Raw genomic sequence first — 20,891 nt, forward strand, 5'->3', positions numbered from 1 at the left:
TTGTTGTCGTCTCTGAATCTTAGTTTGTACCGAGAAGGGGGTTGGATTACGTCACGCTTGGAGGTAGTTCAGACCGAGATTAGGATTTCAAAAATACTCTACAAGAACTCCAAAATGAGTCTCCTCCCCAAACTGTTACTCATTGCCCCAATTTGCTCTTCTTGAATGAGCATCATAGAGGATTTAGGGGCAAGAAGAGGGTAAGGGCCATAGCTCAGTGGCAGAGTGCTGGCCTAGTATGTACCAGGTCCTGGGCTCTTCAGCTCTGAAAATAAAAGGGAAAGAGATGCCTGTCTGCCATGTTCCTCTCCCACCTCATTAAAAATGATTGGCTCTTTAAGAGTTTTGTACATGTTTTGATACATTCACTCCCACCCCTCAACTCTCCCACCCACACCCTTTCCCTATCCATCTAACTTTATGTCCTCTTATTTTTTTTAACCTGCCAAGACCAATTTGTGTTGCTCAAATATTCTTGCGTGTGTGGTCTTCCACGGGAGTATGTCAACTTATCTGGGGCTACATCCTTGAGAAAACAGTCTCTTCCTCCACAGCAGGGAACAATTGCCCGTAGTTCTGTGGCTAGAGGTAGGACTTCATGCCCACTTTGAATCTTCATGCTGGGATTCGGCCTGGTTTGGGCTTGTGCAGGTCTTGCGCATATGACAAGTTGCCCTGCTCTGTGCAGAGGAGATTGTTTCCTTGTGTTTGCCCACCACCTCTGGCTCTCAGACTCTTTCTGTCCTATTTTATAATGATCTCAGAGCTTTTTAGGTGTGTGTGTGTGTGTGTGTGTGTGTGTGTGTGTGTGTGTGTGTGTGTACATGGGGTGATGATGTCCAGCATATATGTTCCCTTTAGGGTGGAGCATTCAATAGTCTAATTCTTTGGGCCTTGGCCAGTTGTGGGTCTCTATGTTAATCACCAACTACTGCAAAGAGAGGCTTCTTAGTTGAGGTTTGAACAATGCCCTAATCCCCTGTGACATGTAGCTTTTTTTCTTTTTTCTTTTGTGTGTGTGTGTGTGTGTGTGTGTGTGTGTGTGTGTGTGTTGGCACATTTCTTCCCAGGATTCAACAAATCCAAACTTCTCAGAAGCTCAGCTTGATGAGAAACTTGGTCCATTGGCAGTTTTTGTTTGTTTGTTTGTTTGTTTGTTTGTTTGTTTTTAATTACTCACTCCAAATAGTGGCCCAACATTGCCCTACAGGGGCAAGGTAGAAAAAGCCTACATTCATCTTAACAGTTTCAGTGCATAGAGCTGACTGTGCACACACTAACACACACAGCTACCAGAATTTTCCTTAGGCTTTGAGTCAAACAGATGGTAGGGCTGGAGGGTCTATCCCAGAAGTCAGAAGATGACATGAATGTGCCGCAGTTGAAAAGCTCTGCATTCTCTGGTCACCTCCTCAAGGAGCTCGTTCCTAGGCATACATGCTATTTACATACGGGACATTTCTGCTTGGGAGCTTCTGGTACAGAATTTTCCAGAGCAAGGTACTATTGCAGCTGCCATCCATCCTTCTACAACCACGGTAGCTTTGACTTTCTTCTCAACAGGTAACTTCATGGTCTCCACAGGTCTCCATGGTCTATCTCCCATCTCCTCCAACTTCTCCAGTGTCATCATTCTGGGAAGGAAAAAAGAAAAATAAAAGGACAAAACGACCACCCCAAATTGTCCTCTTCTGATGAGCCTTTCAGAGGTGTCTGCTGTCACCCAACCCATGAGTTTTGTGGCAAAGTACATCACTGTCTGTTTTTACAGATTTTATCCACAATGGGTTTCTCAAGCATTTGGAGTTCCTGCCTGCCCCAAGGGTTCATCCAGTGTTTTCTCTCATTTCAGGGTACTCTTTCCTCTCCCGCTTCTCTCTGTCTTTCAGCTCTTCCTTGCTCATTTGAAAGTTAAGGCTCCAATTCATTTTCTGGTATTCAGTTCCTTATTTATTACAGTGTATGAGTTGTTTTTTTAAATCTATTTGGATTATTGCTTTGGCCTGCTTATATTTTCCCCACTAACCCCTTTAAACTGGAAACTGGAAACGCCAGGAAAGCAGAAGTAATTTCTGTGTTATATGCTCTTACCTCTATGTTTAGCACCTACCTTGGTGTCAGCACATAATAGACGTCCCATTAATACTCTCTAAATACGTGGCCTGGTTCTGCTTAGCTTCCTCCATTGACCTTCTGTTTTACCTGTGTACATCTAATGTGAAATTAAAAGAGGAAATTATGATGAGCGTGCCATGCCTTCACTTTCAGCCCAAAGGACCTTAAGGGATCAGAATTCATGTCCATCTCAAGTGCTGTCCGAGTGAACATCGGTCACTCCCTGGCTTTGAAGGAAGTAACAGGAATGGTCAAAATGACTGGACTATTACATTGTTCTCAGAGGCCATGAGATGACCATGACAAAATCATTAGACTCTTGCTTCATGAACATTGCTCTTCAGTTCATGTATTTCCCCCTCACCATTTGTCATGTAGCCTGTGGCAAGCAGCCTTTGCATTCTTTACAAAGCCAAGAAAAGTTTCTCTTCAAATAATTTCAATTTCTTTGGAATGGTTTAAGAGCCTTTGCCTATATAAACGCAACTCTCCCTCTCTCTGTCAGAGCTGTGTGCACTCGTGTCTCTTAATCCCAATCCCTAAGATTGCAAGTGAAGCCATTTTATAGTCAGTGCCAGTGTGGGATCGAGCCTCACCAGGTATTCCAGATTCTTCCCATCCCCAAATGTACAACATTCCTCCTCACTTTTGCCTCCTCCTGAAATAGAAAATACCCTTCCATTTTCCTACCAGATGTCAGCTCATTTCCTCTCTCATTCTTTTCCCTACCTTCCTGGCAAGACCAAGAGCATGTGTGTGCATTGGAGACTATGTTTCTCTCTGTTGAACATAGCTTCTATTTTAGATGGACAAGCATGAACACACACACACACACACACACACACACACACACACACACACACACACACACACACACACACACTAAGTGTCATGACTTGTCTTTCTATGTTGTTTTTTCCTGTTTGTTTCTATACCTATCTCTTCAGGGATCAAGGAAGACGTGGATTCACCCTCCATCCATCCCTTACTGCATTTGTCAGAGAGTCAGCATCTGTTAAGAATGGAGAGCCCATATGCCAAGGAAGGAACTTTGTGAAATGGGAAGTAGGGGTCTTCCGGTCTGAGAAATGTACCTGTGCACCATTGCTGTTTGGATATTGCCTCTTGGAAAGTCCTGATAATGTTTCTGGTTCAGGGAGATCATCTCTGTATTGTGTCTTAGAAAACAGTTTGCTATCGCCTGCTGTAAAAGCAACCTAGCAGTTAATAAGGGGCTTCTGGGAGAAATGGGAGTGCTGGTAAGGGCAAACCTCTGTTTGTACATATTTCATTTACTGCTTTCCCTACCAAGTAGTTGAATATTTACTCACTGACCAACTATCCATGGTTCTGCTATAAGCCAGGCACTATATTGTTGGTTTGAATAAAGAGTCCCTGGAGGGAGAGACAAGGCAGGTGGCACACACCTGTAATCCTAACACTTGTGAAACCAGGACAGGAGGATCATGAGTCCATGTCCAACTATAAATCATGATCTATATCAAAATCAAACAAAAACCCCAAACAACCAATAAAACAGAAAAGAAAAATGCCCAGGTAGAAGAAGTAAGGTGATTGTTTTATCCCTCATCAGTGCAGAGGCAGGAGAAGAGAGACAGACAGATGAGTAAACTTGTCCTGTGGAAAGGTACGGAAAGGAGGGAAAGAAAAGGAAGGGAGAGCTATCAGCATCCACAAAGGTTCAAAGCGAGCAGTATTAAGTAGACACACTGCAGAATGGCCAGGAATCTGCCATCCACAGTTGTGCCAACCTTGCCTACTGAAGGTATGTCCTCAGGACCGACAGCACGGACATGGCAGAGAACTTCATGGAGCTTCACCTGAATGAAAGAAATGAGAGCCAGTATTTTAACAAGATGTTCGAAGTCAAGGTGGATCTGTGCATTCGAAAGTATGAGAAATATTTTCCAACCTTGGCATGCGGCAGGTCCCTTGAGGCTTTATTCTGACCAAGCTCCCCTGGCTGGGCTGCATCCCACAGCTGAAGCATTTGTTGGAGGGGCCACAGCACCACTTTGAGAAGCGCTAGGAAGACGATTCTCAAGGCTCATTTCTGTAGTTCACTAACCTTCAAGGTGGAGGAGGGTGGCTGGGTCAGGGAAGTCCTAAAGGACCTTCACTTGAGGGGTTTGGACTTTCTACTGGAGAATCAGGGATCATTGCCGGCTCTTTTTTAAACAGGAGTATGAAAGCCTGTACCTCTTTGTCTGTTTGTCTGAGTGTGTGGGGTGTCTGTCTGGCCTTATGCAATTTGAATGGTCACTGCATTCTAGACAGACAAGTAAATTATTAAGTGTTGGTAGAGATGATGTTGGATAAACTTGGGGGTAGACGCTGGACCCTGTAGAAACCAGCCTCTGGTTCTTCTCAGTGACTCTTAGCCTCCCTACATTTTTGGGTTCTGAAAGGGAGCTAGCGGCTCACTCACTTCCAGTGGCTGCCACCTTTTCCTGCTCAGAAAGCAGCCTTACTTTGTCTTCTTTTTGCAAGTCTGCCTCTGGCCCCAAGGACAGGTTTTGGCCTGCCGTGTGTGGAGGAAGGGGGCAGTAAACCACTCACGAACAGGATTTATGAACAGGAGCTGTGTAATTACTGCCAGACATAGCAACCTGAAGACTTTATGGCCGAAGTGTTTGGTGTCATCCATTAAAGCAAAGTGGGCTCTTGGCATAGATGCTGTCACCTTATGACCAGGCCTGTCTCTCTATGTGAAAGTCCCTCCCTCCAGGTCTGGAAGCAGAGCCTAGCTGAAGACAGATAAATCACCAGCATCCAGGGCTCAGACCTTACCAGGGCCCCTTGAAGTCAGAGTGGGACTCCTAAAGGGACTGGGGTTTGTCTCCCTGGTTTCTGATTGCACAATAACATATGGACAGACCCTTTAATAAGAACACCTTTCTGCTCTGCCGACTCCCCCAAGGCCTTCCCCCTTTCTGTGTTGTAGCTCACCGGCATCTTGCAGAGGCCCCGATACAGGCAGCAGAGGCAAATGAGAAGCTGAAGCCCAGGGAGGCTTAGTGAGTTTCCCAAAATCATATAGTAAAGGACCACAGGAGCCCTGAACATCTCCAAAGCTGTTCTTATCTTTCCATGGGCAGACAGGCTGTCCTGGTTTGGGGAAGAGAGTGAGGGCTTGTTCTGGCCATAGACGTGTCTGACAGAAGCTCTGGCTGCTGAGAGAATACAGGGTAAGCTCAGGGTTACTCTGGAGTCATGCTGGGAATTTGAGAGTGTTGCCTAGAACCTCTGGATCTCTAAGTAAGACATGGGGCGAAGAGTCAGATTCCCTCTTTCACAGTGACAAGAGTTAAATAGCCTTGCAGAGTCTGGCATTGGTCTTCTTGTCTTGTGACCCCTCGGGCCTCTCAGAAAGCCCTTCAGAGTTAGAGTTTGATGCTCAGATGAGACAATGGAGGGAATGTGATTTGGAAAACCCTTGTACTCCATTCAACTGTGAGGTAATAGTAGGAAAATGAATCTGCCGCCACACTGCCAAGAAAACAGCAGCATTTGAGAGGAAAAGCAGACCAGGAGTCTAGAATCTTCATCACCATGATTGTTTTTGAGCTGAGGACCTTCTTTGGGTTTTAAAGCATCTAAGTGAATGTCCTTCTGAAATCCAAAGAGAATATCCATATATAAAGGATACCGTAGAAGCCAAGGAAGGGGGCATGGACAACTGTCAGGCTGAATCTTTGTGCGTTGGGGTACTGTTCCACCCACCCATCAGCTCCTCCAGAGGACTGCTGTCTTGCTGTCTCCTTACCTGAACACCCCTGCCCATGCATACCATAGGATGTGGCAAAATGTAGGGCCCTACACTTGAACTGAATCGGGTTTTCTCTTATTCCATGGGTTCAAAGTTTAAGGCTCACTGATTTCCATTTTCTGAGCCAAGTCCATTACTGACACAGGATAGGTGCTTAGCAAATTCAGGTTGAACTAAGACTAAGTTCCTAATCTAATGGCTGTCCTGATGCATAGGAGACCCAAAGTTGAAGGTAGCATTGGAGCGTGGAGCTGAACTAGGAACTGGCCAGATGACAGGCACACTTCAAAGGTACATGGTGTGGAGGGGAGGGAGACTTGTTTGTCCAGATGCCATTTTGGCTGGGTGGGAGCCTCAGTTGGCAGAAAGGCTAGGGTAGGGGAGACTGGCAATATCCCAGATGGTTCTGCCAGGGCTACAGGGCAAAAACGCATAGCCAGAAGAGAGGAAGCAACTCAGATGGAGACAAAATGCATTTAAAAATCTCCATCCCTTCTGTCTAGGGCATGACAGCCGTGTGTGTGTGTGTGTGTGTGTGTGTGTGTGTGTGTGTGTGTGTGTGAAGGAAAATGGGCTCGGCAGTCAAGTAAATCCATGTGCGGATCCTATCATACTAAGCCATGCTGTTGGAACTTGAATGTGATTTTTTTCCCTCTCGCATCTGTTTCCTCATCTAGGAAAGTAGTTCAGTGGTTCTCCTTACACAGTTGCAGTGGATGCATTTTGTAAGTAGGGCTTTATTAAGCACCAGCTTTTGGGTAGGCACTGCTAAGTAGCTACATAGATTTAATTTGTAGTCCCCTATCCATGAGGCAAATACAGTCGTTACTATCTCCAGTCTCTTTGCAGAATCAGGAAACCTGCAAGTTCAGAGTTGATGAGCAATTCGCTCAAGCATTCAAGCTAGGATTCTTACTGGGATCATTCTCTAAAGACTCCACTATGGATGTGTGAGCGAAGGGCACGTTCTGTGAGTCCTAGTCAAGCTTGAAGCACTCGTGATGGAGTTTTCCTTTACTCTCAGCACTCCCTCTACCCCGTTACCTCATTTTCTTTTCAAAACGGAACCTTGGGCTAACCCAGGTGTCCATAGCAGAAGTCAGAGTACCATGAAGTGATTTAATGACTCTCCTCCCCTTGTCCAGGTGCTCTGGGCCTTCGATGGGATGTGAGTCAGGAAATCATTAGTGGGTGTTTATATAAGGCAAGAGAAGAAGTTGCTGAAAATCAGACATTTGGATGATTCAATATCTGAAATATCAAAAACTGTCCTTCCCCACCCCCCAAAAACCCCAAACCCCAAACCCATAAACCAAAAAACCTCAGCAGCTCCCTACACACACACACACACACACACACACACACACACCCCTTTTTTGAAGCATCAGCTGTGTATGAGATGCATGTGAGGGTCAAGGAATGCAAATGTGTTTCCACTGATGTCTATATGCCTGGGTCTAGATATGTTGCCTGCTCTACTTTTCATGGTAACTCTGTAAGACAGCCGGTCTATTTTTCAGAGGGATGCTCAGACAGGTAAGATATCTTGGCCACCACACAGTGATTAGGCATCAAGGCTAAGATTCAAACCTTACCCTGTCTAGATTCCAAATTCAGGTTTCCTTCCCTCCCCTCCTCTCCTCCCCTTCCCCTCCCCCACCTCCTCCCATTCCCCCTTTCCTTTCCTCTCCTTTCCTCCACCTATTTCTTCTCCTCTTTCCCTGGTCAGTCTTCTTAGGTTGTCCAGGAATGTGCCACCATGCCCAGGCAGGTTTTTAGTTTGTTTGTTTGTTTGTCTGTCTATTATATTCTTTTCTGCTACGTTCTGCCTGGGAATTTGTGTTGTGTGTGTGTTAATAGGAGCCATTGTTTTCTCTAAGCTCCTCTCTTTCGGAAGGCTACATTTCTTTATCCTATGTAATAGTATAGACATCCTGCAGGGTCAAAGCAAAAATAGTATTTAATTCTTCAACTCCATAGGACTGCTCACGTTCTGAACTAAAGGACAACATGGGGTTGGGGCAATGTCGGGAGATGCTCTTAGCAAAATGGATGCTGGCTGTTGGTTCTGTTTTGAGATGTGGGGTCAGGTATCAGGAACAGACAACATGGCTATATTTGTTTCTAAGATAAGTAGGTTTAGCTTTGGAGGAGAAGACAGAAGAATTAAGCAGGGAGAGGACTTCCTTCAGCTCAACCAACTGAAGGCCATAGGGACTTAAGTCAGCTGTGTGCAGGAACCACTATGTAGCAGCTTTCCTGAGATCAGAAGTCCGTGTATGGAAGACGCCCCGTATAGCCTGTCCACTCTTGAATTATAGTTGGCAAAAGACAAGTAAATGAAAGGAAGCCCCTGAGCTCATGGTTTATTTACCACTCTCAGAGTTCTTCTGGACTTCAGAACAAATGCTCCCTGGTTTTCAAGTTAATGAGACACAGGTCTGAATTTTAATCAAGCCTCTGACCTGTGTTTGTGGCTTATCTATGTGGGTCAGCCATTTAGCACCTCTGACCTCAGGTTCCCCATCAGTAAGAAAAGTGTAACAATTCTGAATTGTAAGATCACCATCATCACCATCATCACCATCACCATCATCACCATCACCATCATCATCATCACCACCATCATCATTATGATCAGCAGCAGCAGCAGACACTCATCCAATATTATTTTCTTCTTCCCATGTCTCAAAGTGGAAATTCTTTATCTGTTATTTGTTAGGTAGAGGGAGATGAGCTTGAGAGGTGACCTACATTCTTGGGACAATATGGTTCCACCCAGCTTGTTGGTGGCTACTGCCAGCCTCTGTTCAAGACTTCAGCTAATGCCCAGTATGTCATTATGGAGCCTGCAGAAGTGATTACCAATGTTACTTTTCCAGTTCACTGCAGAGCGGAGGGGGAGAGTTTTTCACACTGCTGGCGTTTTGTTGGAGCACGGCGATATGGATCCCAGATGGCTCCCTCAGCAGATGCGGCCCTGTAGAAGTGCACTGCTGCTTTACAAGGGATTTAATGAAAACCTGGCGCCCCTCCAGGCTTGATTCAATCCTCTGGTGTTCTCAGCGAATACACACAGACTGGTCTGCAAGTTCCCACCTATAGATGGCGTGGGGGATGCTGGGGTGAAAAGATTTTACGTGAGAAACAAGGCTAAGCCTATGTTGTTCAGTCTACAGGCCGGGGTGTGAGAGCTGGAACAGTGGCATGGAAGGACATTGGTAGGAGAGTAGACCATCCTGGAGACTGTCCAGTTAGCTGTTGCTTAGTCAGGATGATCTGGGGACACGGACAAGGATGGCTTTCCCAGCTGTTTGGGACACATGGTGTTTTTCTTCCTTGCCATGAGTTAGGCTAAGAGCAGTGGAAAAGCAGTGGCTTCAGTTCAGTTCCTGCTTTGATTGGAATTGGATCTGTGTCTAGTCACCCTGTTTGAAGTGCTCCGACTCCTCACATGTCAGCTTGCTCTCTCCTATGTCTTTTAATTTGGCGTCACTATCATATCTCAAAGAAGTTGCCGTGATCTCCTTTCTGCAAGCTCCCGCCAGCCCTCAGTTCTTAGCCTCATGGTACAAGGCTTATGTGTGCTACCTGAATCAGCCAGAGTTGGAAATGTAACCAAGATTTTCTTGTCTACTTGCTTCCTGTTTCAGTCAATTTGTGGAAGTAGAAGCTCCTTGCAACTCCTTGGCTACTAAAGCCCACTGCCCAAGGTGACCAGGTCCAAAGTAAAGCTTCGGCAGGCATGACTGGATAAGAGATGCATTTCAGGACAAGAATAGGATACGTCCATGTTTATACCTCAGTGCCATCAGTCACAAGCTGGACTTCTTTCCCAGATCCCTCTTAGCCTCATCATCTGTACCAAAGGGCTCAGCTGCAACAGAGAAAGGCTGTTCATGGAGAGCAGCACCGAGGGAGCCTAAGGGATGGAAGCTATGATGTAGTCACTAACAGTTAAACCTCCATACATATCTGCTAGTATATCTGTTCATCTAATATCCATCGAAGATCTAGTGTCCACTATGCCCCTTACCAAGAACTCGCAGTATATTGGGTGGTCCCTCACATAACTCTGGGAGCTGTTTTGTTTTGTTTTTAAGTTTCTTTCCCATTTTAGAACAAAGGAAGCAAGGCTTTGGGAAGATACAGCAGCTGAATAAGCCCCCACAACTCCTCAGAGGAACAGGCAACATTAAGCCCATTTCTATTTTCAAAGCCATAATTTCCCCCATAATCCCAGACTGCTTCCTATTAACACTCACCCTGGGTAAATAAACACAAGGAAGCCACGTTCTCTGTCCTCTGGGGGCTCTGGTTAAGGTGATAAGACACATGTAAGCGTAGAACGAAACATTAGGAAAAAACCAAAGAGTATATATATATATATGTATATATATGTGTATATATATACATATATATATATATATTGCTTTGAAGTTTATAAAGCTTGTCCCAATATTTACTACACATTTGAGTTTTAAAAAATTATTATCCAGGATATATAAATAATCCATACACGTCAATAAGAAAATGACCAACAACTCTGGAGAACATGGCAGAATTCAGACAGGCAGTAATCACAGGAAAAGCTGTTCTGCATTACTAGGCCGTGGGGGAACTCGGATGAGAACAAGAAGGTACCCTTCTGTCTATCACGTGGGCAAACATGACACTCATGCAGATCTAACCATTCGTGTGGATGGAGGGGCATAGGAGGTGCCATAGCAGGCCGGTGGCGAAATGGATTGATGGGAGAATTAGCAAGGCCTAACAAGACAAGAGAGACAGCAGCGGAGAGAGAACGCTTGAATACCTGCATGAAGAAAAGATACGCAGGCATCTGTTTCAACACCGAACATGTCTGGTTACTTTTTCACTGTTGTGATAAAATACTCTGACAAAACCAACTTAAGAGAGCAGAGTTGATTTGGCTTGCCTTCTTAGAAGGCTATAACTAGTCCATCATGGTAAGAAAGCCTGGCAGTAGACAGGGATGGGCAGGTCTGGGGTGGAGGTTGGTGGTGGTGGGGCAGGAGGCTGGCAGGTCACAATGTATGCACATCCAGAAAGCCCAGGCAGTGAGTAGACACTTGTTAGAACTTGGCTTCCTTTCTCCACTCTATATTTCAAGCTCCCAGGGACTGGTCTTTCTACAATTAAGATAAGTCTCCCCACAGTAATTAATGTAGTCAAGAGACTGCCCCACAGGCATGTCCAGAAGCACATTTCCTAGGAGATTCTATCAAATCGACAACATATATTACCACAGTGTTAGAAGGACGGGTAAATAAATTAATAGGTCGTTTGGAGATGATTCTTGAAATGGCAACCTAAATAGTAAATTAGAGCTCCATTTAGTATCATGGGTAAATGCCAGCAATTTATTCAGTCTCTCTGCTGAATAAACGAGACTGGAAAGGGGCAGGCAGGACACCATGGATAGACACTTAAAACACCATGCACAATGCCACGTGTCTAAAATGATTCCCACCCCACCCATTTTCATAGGCTTGGTTGGGAGAACAAATGCCTCCCCTACCATGCCATGGTGATAATTACTTACTCCTGGAGTCAGGACGGCTCAGATAAGACCAACTAATGAGTCTCCAACAGGATATTTTAAAACAACACCAGCAGCAAAAAGAAAAAAGCAAACCACGAAAGCATGAGCACCATCAGATCCAAGTGATAGATTCAGAGTTTGTTAAATGTGCCTTTGAGCTTTTCTTCATGTTTGCGTGCCTCACGGAGCAGACACCTAACCAGCCAAGAACATCTTCCCTTCTACACCTTGTCTAACTAGATCCTCACCTGAGGCCAGCAGAGAAAGAGAAATGTTGCACATGACGTCTGGGGTCCAGCCCTTTGCTGTCCTGTCCACGGCTCTGTATTGAGCTGACCCAGGGGACGAGCAGGTGAAAAAAAACCCTAATAGTTATTTTTTGCCCCCCAACCCTTAGGAAAGGGTCTGAGCTATGGTAGGGCAGAGTCATTTCCAAGGAGGCAGAGAGAATTAGGAGGGTCAGAAGGCTGAAGCTTTGAGAAAAGGCTGAAGAAACTGAGGTCCTGTGGAGATGATCTGGTCTGTTTAATCCCACATTTACATCAAATACGCAGGTACAAAAATGACAAGAGCATGGAAACTGGCCTTGGACAGACTAACCCAGACTCCAGCTCTGCTAGTTCCTATCTGTGTGGCCTTAGGTAACCCACCTAAATCTGGGCTAGGATCCCTGCTGCCTCTGAGTGTGTCATAGGAGAAACACAATGCAGTGCATATAAAGGGAGCGGGGTGGACTGTCTGCCTGTCTCTTGGTGTTTCCTTTATAATAAGTGTGGCAGCAGCAAGGTTTATCTGCTTATATCTGCCATACTTCACCGATTTACCCCGCCTTTACTCCTTCCCTCCTCCTGCAGCCCCAAATAGTGTAGTTCTCCACTAGCGAATACAGTTTATTTGTCCAGGAACTGACACCGGAGTGTTCAGTGAAGCCCACCAAAGCCAGATCCGGGCAGAACCATCAACTGATTTTCTTAAGAATTCCTGCTCTGGGGCTCACTGGATCACTGGATCCTTAGTGAGTGACACACGGAACCCTCTGCGGTGTTGATACATTGACTTTTTCCATTCAGATGGAGGGTCTTGCTCAGAGGAAGGAGGGAAGATCCAGATAGCAAATTGTCCCATGGTGCAGTAGATGGAAGGCAGTTTCTCTTGTTTGGAGTAATAGAGACTGGCCCATTGTCCTTTGCTAGAGCTGTGTGGCACGAAGATGTGAAGATCACAGGGTTGAATACAATGGTCTTCCTACTCCTCCTTTTTCTAGTGGCAACAGTTCCAAGTTTCAATCCTCCTGCCTCCTCTTCCTGAGTGCTGGGCTTACAGGTGTCACCCTAGCTTGTAAATTACTCTTAAATACATATGTATTATGGGAGAGGGGGAGGGGGAGGTGAAGGGAAAGACACACAGAGAGAGAGAGAGAGAGAGAGAGAGAGAGACAGAGACAGAGACAGAGACAGAGACAGAGAGAGATTTGTTTATAAGTGTTCTACTCACTACAACTGCGAGATTCTTCCCCATTGTTTTCTTGCCCACAGGAGCTCCATTTAAAGAAAAGTTTCTTCCAATGAGACTTCCAAAGAGAACAGATTCGGTTTCCCCATTCCTTTCATAAGGATAAGAATCTAGTTTCCTGGGCCCCAGCCTTCCCCCAGACCTTTCCACTCACTCTCAGCCATGCCTGTTCGTTGTAGTTACTGGGTCACACCGTTATCAGATCCCAGTGATGTAAAAACCCAAGCAGGCAGTGGAAGCTGGGGGCTCAGGGCAAGCATTCCCATTCCTTAGCAGAGGGACAGTGACTCTTTGTCTGCTTTCAGCTGTTTGCATGCTGCTATTCACTTTACACACGAGCATTGAGCTAGCCTCATTGTGTTCCCCATACTGGAGGTGGTGACCCATTCATGGGTCTTGAAATCAATTCAGATGGTGGTTTCAGCATTTAAAAAATGACCTAGATTAAAAGTGGGTAGAATAGAAAATACTAGGTTACATGATCTTACATGTGATCCTACATGATTGTACAGCAATACATACATGTATTTGCTCTTGGTAAAGGTGGACAATTCATCTCTTATTGTGTGTCACAGTCAAAGCAGTTCAAAAGCTACTGGTCTGAGATGGGTTGGCAAAAATCTATTCTTGTGAGCAGGTTATTCAAACACAGCCACATCCACTTGTATTGTCGTAAGCCACTTCCTCAGTACAATCTTAGCTCACTAGTTGTAAAATGCTGGATGGACAACAAAGCCTGAGTTATTTATTGGCCCTGTATAGAAAAATGGCCCTCTTCTCTGGTCAATGATCCCGAGAACAAAGCTTTCCTTTCGAAGTCAAATCACATATATTCTTCAGAATTTCCATCTTCAGTCTTTCTACCCTAGGAACCACCTGAGCTAAAGTCATCGCATACAGACTTAACGTGTCTACAGTGACAGAAATGTAGTTATCACAAAGGCAGTGGCTGCTTAGGAGGCCAGAGCTAGTCAGATGAGATGGCCATCCAGGGCACAGGCACCGGATGACCTTTCCATCCTAGGAAAATATTTTGATGTTTAAGCTCATTGCACCCAACCAGACATTTCCTTGAACAAATTTTCAAGGAAAATATTTCAATCCTGCATTCATCTCGGGGGTCACATGTTTTATCCAAGTTAAATATTTCCAGAAAATAAATGTCTAGACACCGTCTCATATAAATTAAGCACCCGGTTTTTGAACAGATTCTTACCAGACCTCTCTTTTGGTGTGAGGTGTGTATAATTTAAGTTCCGTGAAAAAGGATAGGTGCTAGGTAAAGTCCGACAGTGCCTAAGTCAGTCCCCCTGTAGGAAGCCAGTGAGTGTGTGGTGGGATCAATATGGGAAGCCAAGATTCCAGCATTACATGTCAAGAAAGCCTTTGTTGCAGTTGTAGTCATAACAATCTTAGATGGGAAAGCACATATTCATTTTGTGTGTCCCACAGAAGCCTCGTGGTTCTGACTCCACTGTTCACAGAGCAAGAGTGTGGAAGTAACAGAGACTAAGATAGAATTTCAATTTTGACTTTTCATTTCATTTCTGCTTGATTTTTTATTTTTAAACTGGTGGCCTTCATCTCACTCATTGAAGCCACTCCAGTGCTTATGATAATTTTATTTTCTTGGCAGTATACTTCTGTATCATTTTGATGTACATTGTAGCTCTTTTTCCCCCCACAAAAATGAGCTTTTCAAAATTCAAATATGTAAAGGAAAGATCAAACATTTTAAGGTACTATTACATTTCTTATAATATATATTTATACTTTACATAAAATTTATAAATATAGTTATATAAAGTTTATAATCATGAAAAGATTGTAATTATAGAGGTTATAAACTAGTGTTATAAATAGTTTATGTTTTGTATAAATATAATAAATATATTATAAACATTATACCTTATATAAAAATCATAAAATACATTTGTATTTTAAATAAATATTATGTCATATATTTATATACAACAATAAATATATAATAAAGTATAAACATAATATTGTATGCTGTGTTTTATAATATATTCTCATTGTACATTTTAGCTTACTTATGATTAAAAATAATTTCATGAGTGAATTTACAATAAAATGTATTGAATTTCTTGAAATCCTGTGGAGAAGTACTTTAAAACGTAGTCATTTATTTTCTAGATTTTTGCAAAGTCCTGGACAGTACTAGTCTCTATGTTTTTTTTTTAAAGAATAAAGAATACGTAAGAAAATATTCAAGAAGTAGAGAAAAATTTTACACTTTGCTAAGATATCTGTAAATCTCTTTATTCTCCTTACTTGGGATCTTGCAAACAAGAAACAAACAAGTTTCTGCACTTGGCACCACATCCCACTTACTCGCTCACTGACTATTTAATGGATATATTAATGGATTTATGTGCCAGACACCAGGCTGTGTGCCAGGGAACAGAAACAGGGCCTGCGTTCTGATGGTTCTCATCATGCTGAGGGAGTGAAGGAGGCCTGAGACCCAGAAATAAACAGTCAACAGGTGTTGGGATCACAGGAAAAGAACAGCAAATGTACTGAGGCACACACGGCTTCACCTGGGTCACCCGAGATGGCACAAGGATCTCAGCCTTCGGATGATCCCAGGAAGTGAGCAGAGCAGAGGGAGACCTAGTCTGGAAGTACTAAGGAAGAACAGGGGAAATGATTTATCGTGAGGTCAGTTATTAATTTGATTATTTTGTCCTTTGGAGCGTGGGTCTTATTACATAGCTCAGCCTGCCTTCCAACTCACTGTCCTCCTGCCTCAGCTCCTCCTGTGCTGAAATTGTAACTGTGTGCCACTATATGTCCTGAGATCACAGAGTGTATAAATAATCTTTAGATTACTATTTTTTAAAAGTAGGCTTGGATAGGAGGCTAGGGAAAACCTACTACTATTATCCTACGAAGCATAATATTAATAAAACTCCTAATGACATATCGCTATACCCATAGACCAACGCATCATTCAACCCTCATCAGGGAAACTGCTTCTTGCAGTAGATGTTGTCAACATAGAGACCCACAATCAGACAATGTGCAAACAGTGAGAGACTTTGGGGCACTCAGGCCTAATGGAGAGTGTCTATCATACCCCTCTCCTTAAGACTAGGAGGTCTGGGCAGAAGAGAGGGCAGAAAAGTTGTAAGAGCCAAAGGGGGTGGCTGACTTAAAAGGAAACAGTATTTTCTGGACATAGTAGCATTGACACATGCATAAACATATAGACATTGTGGACTTATACTTAGCATGTATAAGACGTTTGCAAGTACAAGCCAGACAAAATCCTAGCACGGAGAAGGGGAAGTGAGCACAAAGACCTATCTGAAACCAAAAAGCTATTTGCAATTGATAACTTCTGAGAGAAGGAAGAATCAGTTTTCTTCAGTGGAATGACATGTATAAATCTCTACCACACTCCAGGGCAGGCCGCATGCAGTAGTTAGCCAACACAAAATGCATGTGTGTGTATGTGCTTGCGTGCATGTATGTGTGTGTGTGTGTGTGTGTGTGTGTTTATTAAGAGAGAGAGCAACTTGATGTTGGCTGTATGTGTGATGATATGGGAGGATTTGGGGAGGGGAAAGAATACGATCAGAATATATTGTATGAAATATTCAAAAAATAAAAAATATTTTTAAAAGAGTAGGCTCAGGGAATATGTTTTTCCCCCTTAGAAATCTCATAGGAAATAGATTGTAGAGTGAAGTGATTCAGACATGTGGCGGTGCTAAGATCATTCCTGTTCCCTGAGCTAACATACATCTCAAGCTCTCTCGCAAGATGGCTGGTTTCTGTGGCAAGTGTTCTGAATGCTGAATACGAAGCTCTGTGAGACAGTTAGCCACAGTAGTGTCTCCTATGAGACTTTGTCATTTACAATTTCAGTTGAGATGGTCTGGTTTCCTTCTCTTGACTCTGACTAGACTATAAATCATTCTACTTGACTTCAGAGACGAGGCCATCAAAGGCAGCAGAGCTCCCATCTGGTTCTCCTGGGATGGTGATTCTTGGAACCTGGCCACCATATTGTGAGGAAGCGCAGGAAGTCACATGGGATGGCTTCTTGTAGGTATTGTAATCAGCAGGCTGATTGAGTTTTTTTTTTTTTTATCCACGTATAGCACCAACTCCAGATGTGTGAATAAAGGGGTCTTCATCAAGACACCTTGGCTTTAGAGCCAACTTTTAGGTACTTTTCTTTCTAACAGTAGACAATGAAAATAGGGGACTGAGGGCCTTTATGTTGGGCCATGGGGACCAAAGGTGACTTCCCATGGAGTGGACACTGCTCAGGTTCCAGTATCATTAGGCAAAGCAAGTCATCCCTTGGGATCCCAGAGTCCATGTACTTTAACCAAGAGGAGTGGGCCAGCCAGAGCGCTGCACTTGGTCACGCTGAAGGAATGGGGAGCAAATGATCCATTTCCACCAGGCAGCATCTGTGCATCTGTGCCATCTACCAACTGGACTTCACACTCCCTGTAGAACGTGTCCATTCTTCAAGCAGAAGACAAATGCATCTTGTGCCAACCAAGCCACATTGCTTGTCTTTCTTTGTGTGCGAGTTGTCAAAGGATTAATTTGAAGTGTTTCTTGCCCAGGTTGGGGATGTACTTCAGTGGTGGAACAGTTTCCTAATATGTGTAAAGTATTAGGCTTGGGCTATAGCATCTCAAAAAGCAAGAAGACAAAGTCTATCTGCCTGTACCCCAAGGCTTCGGTGAAGCTTCCCTTCTGGGAAGGATTTTTACTGCAAGCATATCTGCAGTTGGAGCATAATGATTAGTAATTGGAGTATATTCTGCCTGATTCAGATCTTTACACTGCAGTTTATTGGAATATGAGCACATTGCTTAACTGTCTGCACTCCAATTTCCTCATCTGTAAAAGGAGACTAATTGCAGAAGTTTTACTTTTATGGCAATATTGGGAGAATTAAATGAATTAACTTGTGAAAATATTTAAAGTCAGCAACACCTCGCTCATAATAAGCAACTGTAGTAAACACACATGTATTATTTATATATATTTACATATATATATGATGCACACTTGTGTATATAGGTATGTATAACATATGCATATGAATGGTCTGTATATTTTGTTGAGACATAGTTTGTCTATATAACCAAGGTTTTGAACTTGTGATCCTCCTTTCTCAGTCTGTGTGCTGGGATGACTGGCATGAGCTTGGCTGGTATTCTTTACTGATGTGAAGGAAGCATATCTTAGTCATTATTGTTTTATCTTGGAACTGATGTGGTGCCCTGCCCCCTCCAGAATAGAGCATGCGCCTTTTCAACTCTGTGCCCACCCTAGCACAGGCAAAAGCTCTATAAAATGTGCTTGAATCATCAGACAAATAAGGGATAGACCTGAAATGTGTCAGTCTGATTGTGCAGCCCAACACCATGAGATTGTTAAATCAATGTGCTTGGTCTCCAGTAGCAGATATGAGCTACAAAGCTCTGACCTGTCAGCATGGAGGAAATAGTCAGAGAAAGCTCGATCAGTCAATAAGCATGAAGGGAGAGCTAGGGCAGCAAGAGCTCGTCCTGTGCGTGACATCATCTGCCATTCATTTATGTGAGTGAGAATAATTTACCAGCAGCCCAGAGAAAATGGGGGAAAAAAATGTAACTCAGCGTCTCCATACTTTAGAAATGTAAATGGCACGGAGGAAATGACCTGGCTGTTGAGGTAATTTCCTAGATGGACCTGCAAATTTCATTTGTCCTCAGTTTCAAGGCAAGGGCCAAGAAACTGGAAGCTGGGATGTGGATGATTCTGGGAAGCCAGGGCACACAGACCTCATGCTTACCATCCATGGTCTCAGTAGGAACTCTTGAAGTATATGATGTCATAAGTGTGGAACCAGGTAAGGCTGCTATACTAAGACTTTCAATTACGGACTGCGCCAAAAGCAAGTGTCCCTGCCGTACAGTGCAGGTCAGCCTCTTGTGGCATGCAATGACATGGATCTATATATTTTCACAGTGTACATTTCTCTGAGAAATGCTGAGGACAGAGATCAATACAACCACAAGCTTCAAGAAACTTCCAATATGATGTCAGATACAAACTCATTAGAGGACTGTTCCCAGAAGGGGAATGAAACGTGAGAGACACCAGGCAGAATGGAGCTGCTGAGGCAGAGCAGAGGCCCCGACCTAACGTGATAGCTACTGTCAGTGGTGGCTGTCAGTTATTGTCATTAGGGATTCATTAACAGCATCCCATATGCCTGCATTGGCGAGCTTTCTAAGTAGCAAATGTAGCCATGTCATTTTTTATGTATGCCTTTTAAATGAAATTTGTTCATATAGATTAAATACTTGTGTCTGCTCAAAGTCCCCATTAAACCCCTAGCCTCCACAGGCTTGATATTGGAAAGCAGAGCTGTTGAGAAGTTGTTAGCACTGTGTGCCTGGTTGGTGCTCTCGTAAGAACAGATGGGAACCTGCCTGCCCCCTCTCTTACTCTGTGGTGACACGGTGAAGAAAGGGATTCTTTATAAATGAGCAAGAGAGCCCTCAGTAGACTCCTACTGCATAGCACCTTCATCCTAGACCTCTAGCCTCCAAAGAGAAATACATGTTCATTGTTTATAAGCCACCGAGACTACTGTGGTATTTGTCACAGCATCCAAGCTATAGTCTCTTTTGAGGACATAGCATTGCTAAACTCTCTCTCTCTCTCTCTCTCTCTCTCTCTCTCTCTCTCTCTCTCTCTCTCTCTGAGACAGAGAGACAAAGACAGAGAGTGACAGAAGATATAAGCTGTCTATTGCTTATAAGAGAGATCTCAATCTTCCTCACAAAACTGGTGCCTCCAGATGCACTCTGACCTTTACTTTCCAGTCATTCCCTTGTATAAGCCCTGCTGTACTGGTGCCTTGGTGTCTTCTGCCCGGTCTCCTCCATTGCTACTTCCCACCTGTCACCTGGGCTGTTGTTACTCATCCTTATAGACCAGCTGTCTGGTCCCCACCTCAGGGCGGAATCCACATCTCTGATCTTTGGGCCTTTACTCATCAGACTGGAGAAGCTCTTCCTTTGTTTGTCACATGTTGCTGTTTCAAAATGCATCTTCAGGGTTGGGGATTTAGCTCAGTGGTAGAGCGCTTGCCTAGGAAGCACAAGGCCCTCGGTTTGATCCCCAGCTCCGAAAAAAAAAAAATAACCAAAATGCATCTTCAGAACCACCCAACTGTATGTAGTCTTTGTGGACCCACGATGAGGAACTGACATGTTCTTCTGGAGGCCCTTGCTTGATAGACACCCCTTGTTTCTCCTAGAGCTGGACTGTGAGCTCCTGGAAGCCAGTGTCTGTTTCAGTAGCTCCAAATTGCCAGCTCTCAGTGTTTGGGAAATAAGTGAATGGATGCATTAACCCCACTACATTTTTGTTAAGCTGCCCATGTAGCACTGCCCACCACTGCCTACCACTAATTTCTACTGCCTACCACTACCTACCACTGCCCACCACTGCCTACCACTGCATTCCATAAGCCTATTTGAGGGCGGGTATTTATTGATCTTATCTATTCTATTTTTGTCTTTCTGCTCTTCAGTATTGCCATTCACACCTTGTAAGTAGGACATAGTATTTGTTATATAGTAGAATCTAGACTCAGAAAACTCACTTGTCTTCATTTGACTGTTTTTCTTTTAAACTACGTGAAATGACATAATGTAAAGTACCTTTCAGGAAGTTCTAAGTTCTGTGCTTAAACCAGAATCTCTCCTCTGACCTTGGTGAGACACTTACTCAAGTTGAATTTATTTTCTTGGAATGATTTGTCAGCTAGACTAATAATATCCCACACAGAAGGTGGTTCTGAAGATTAAACAAGACAGTATACATGAAATACTTGGAACTAGAAGGTGTTCAACC

Source organism: Rattus norvegicus, chromosome 5 (genome assembly GCF_036323735.1).
Source record: "Rattus norvegicus strain BN/NHsdMcwi chromosome 5, GRCr8, whole genome shotgun sequence".
Taxonomy (NCBI): Eukaryota; Metazoa; Chordata; class Mammalia; order Rodentia; family Muridae; genus Rattus; species Rattus norvegicus.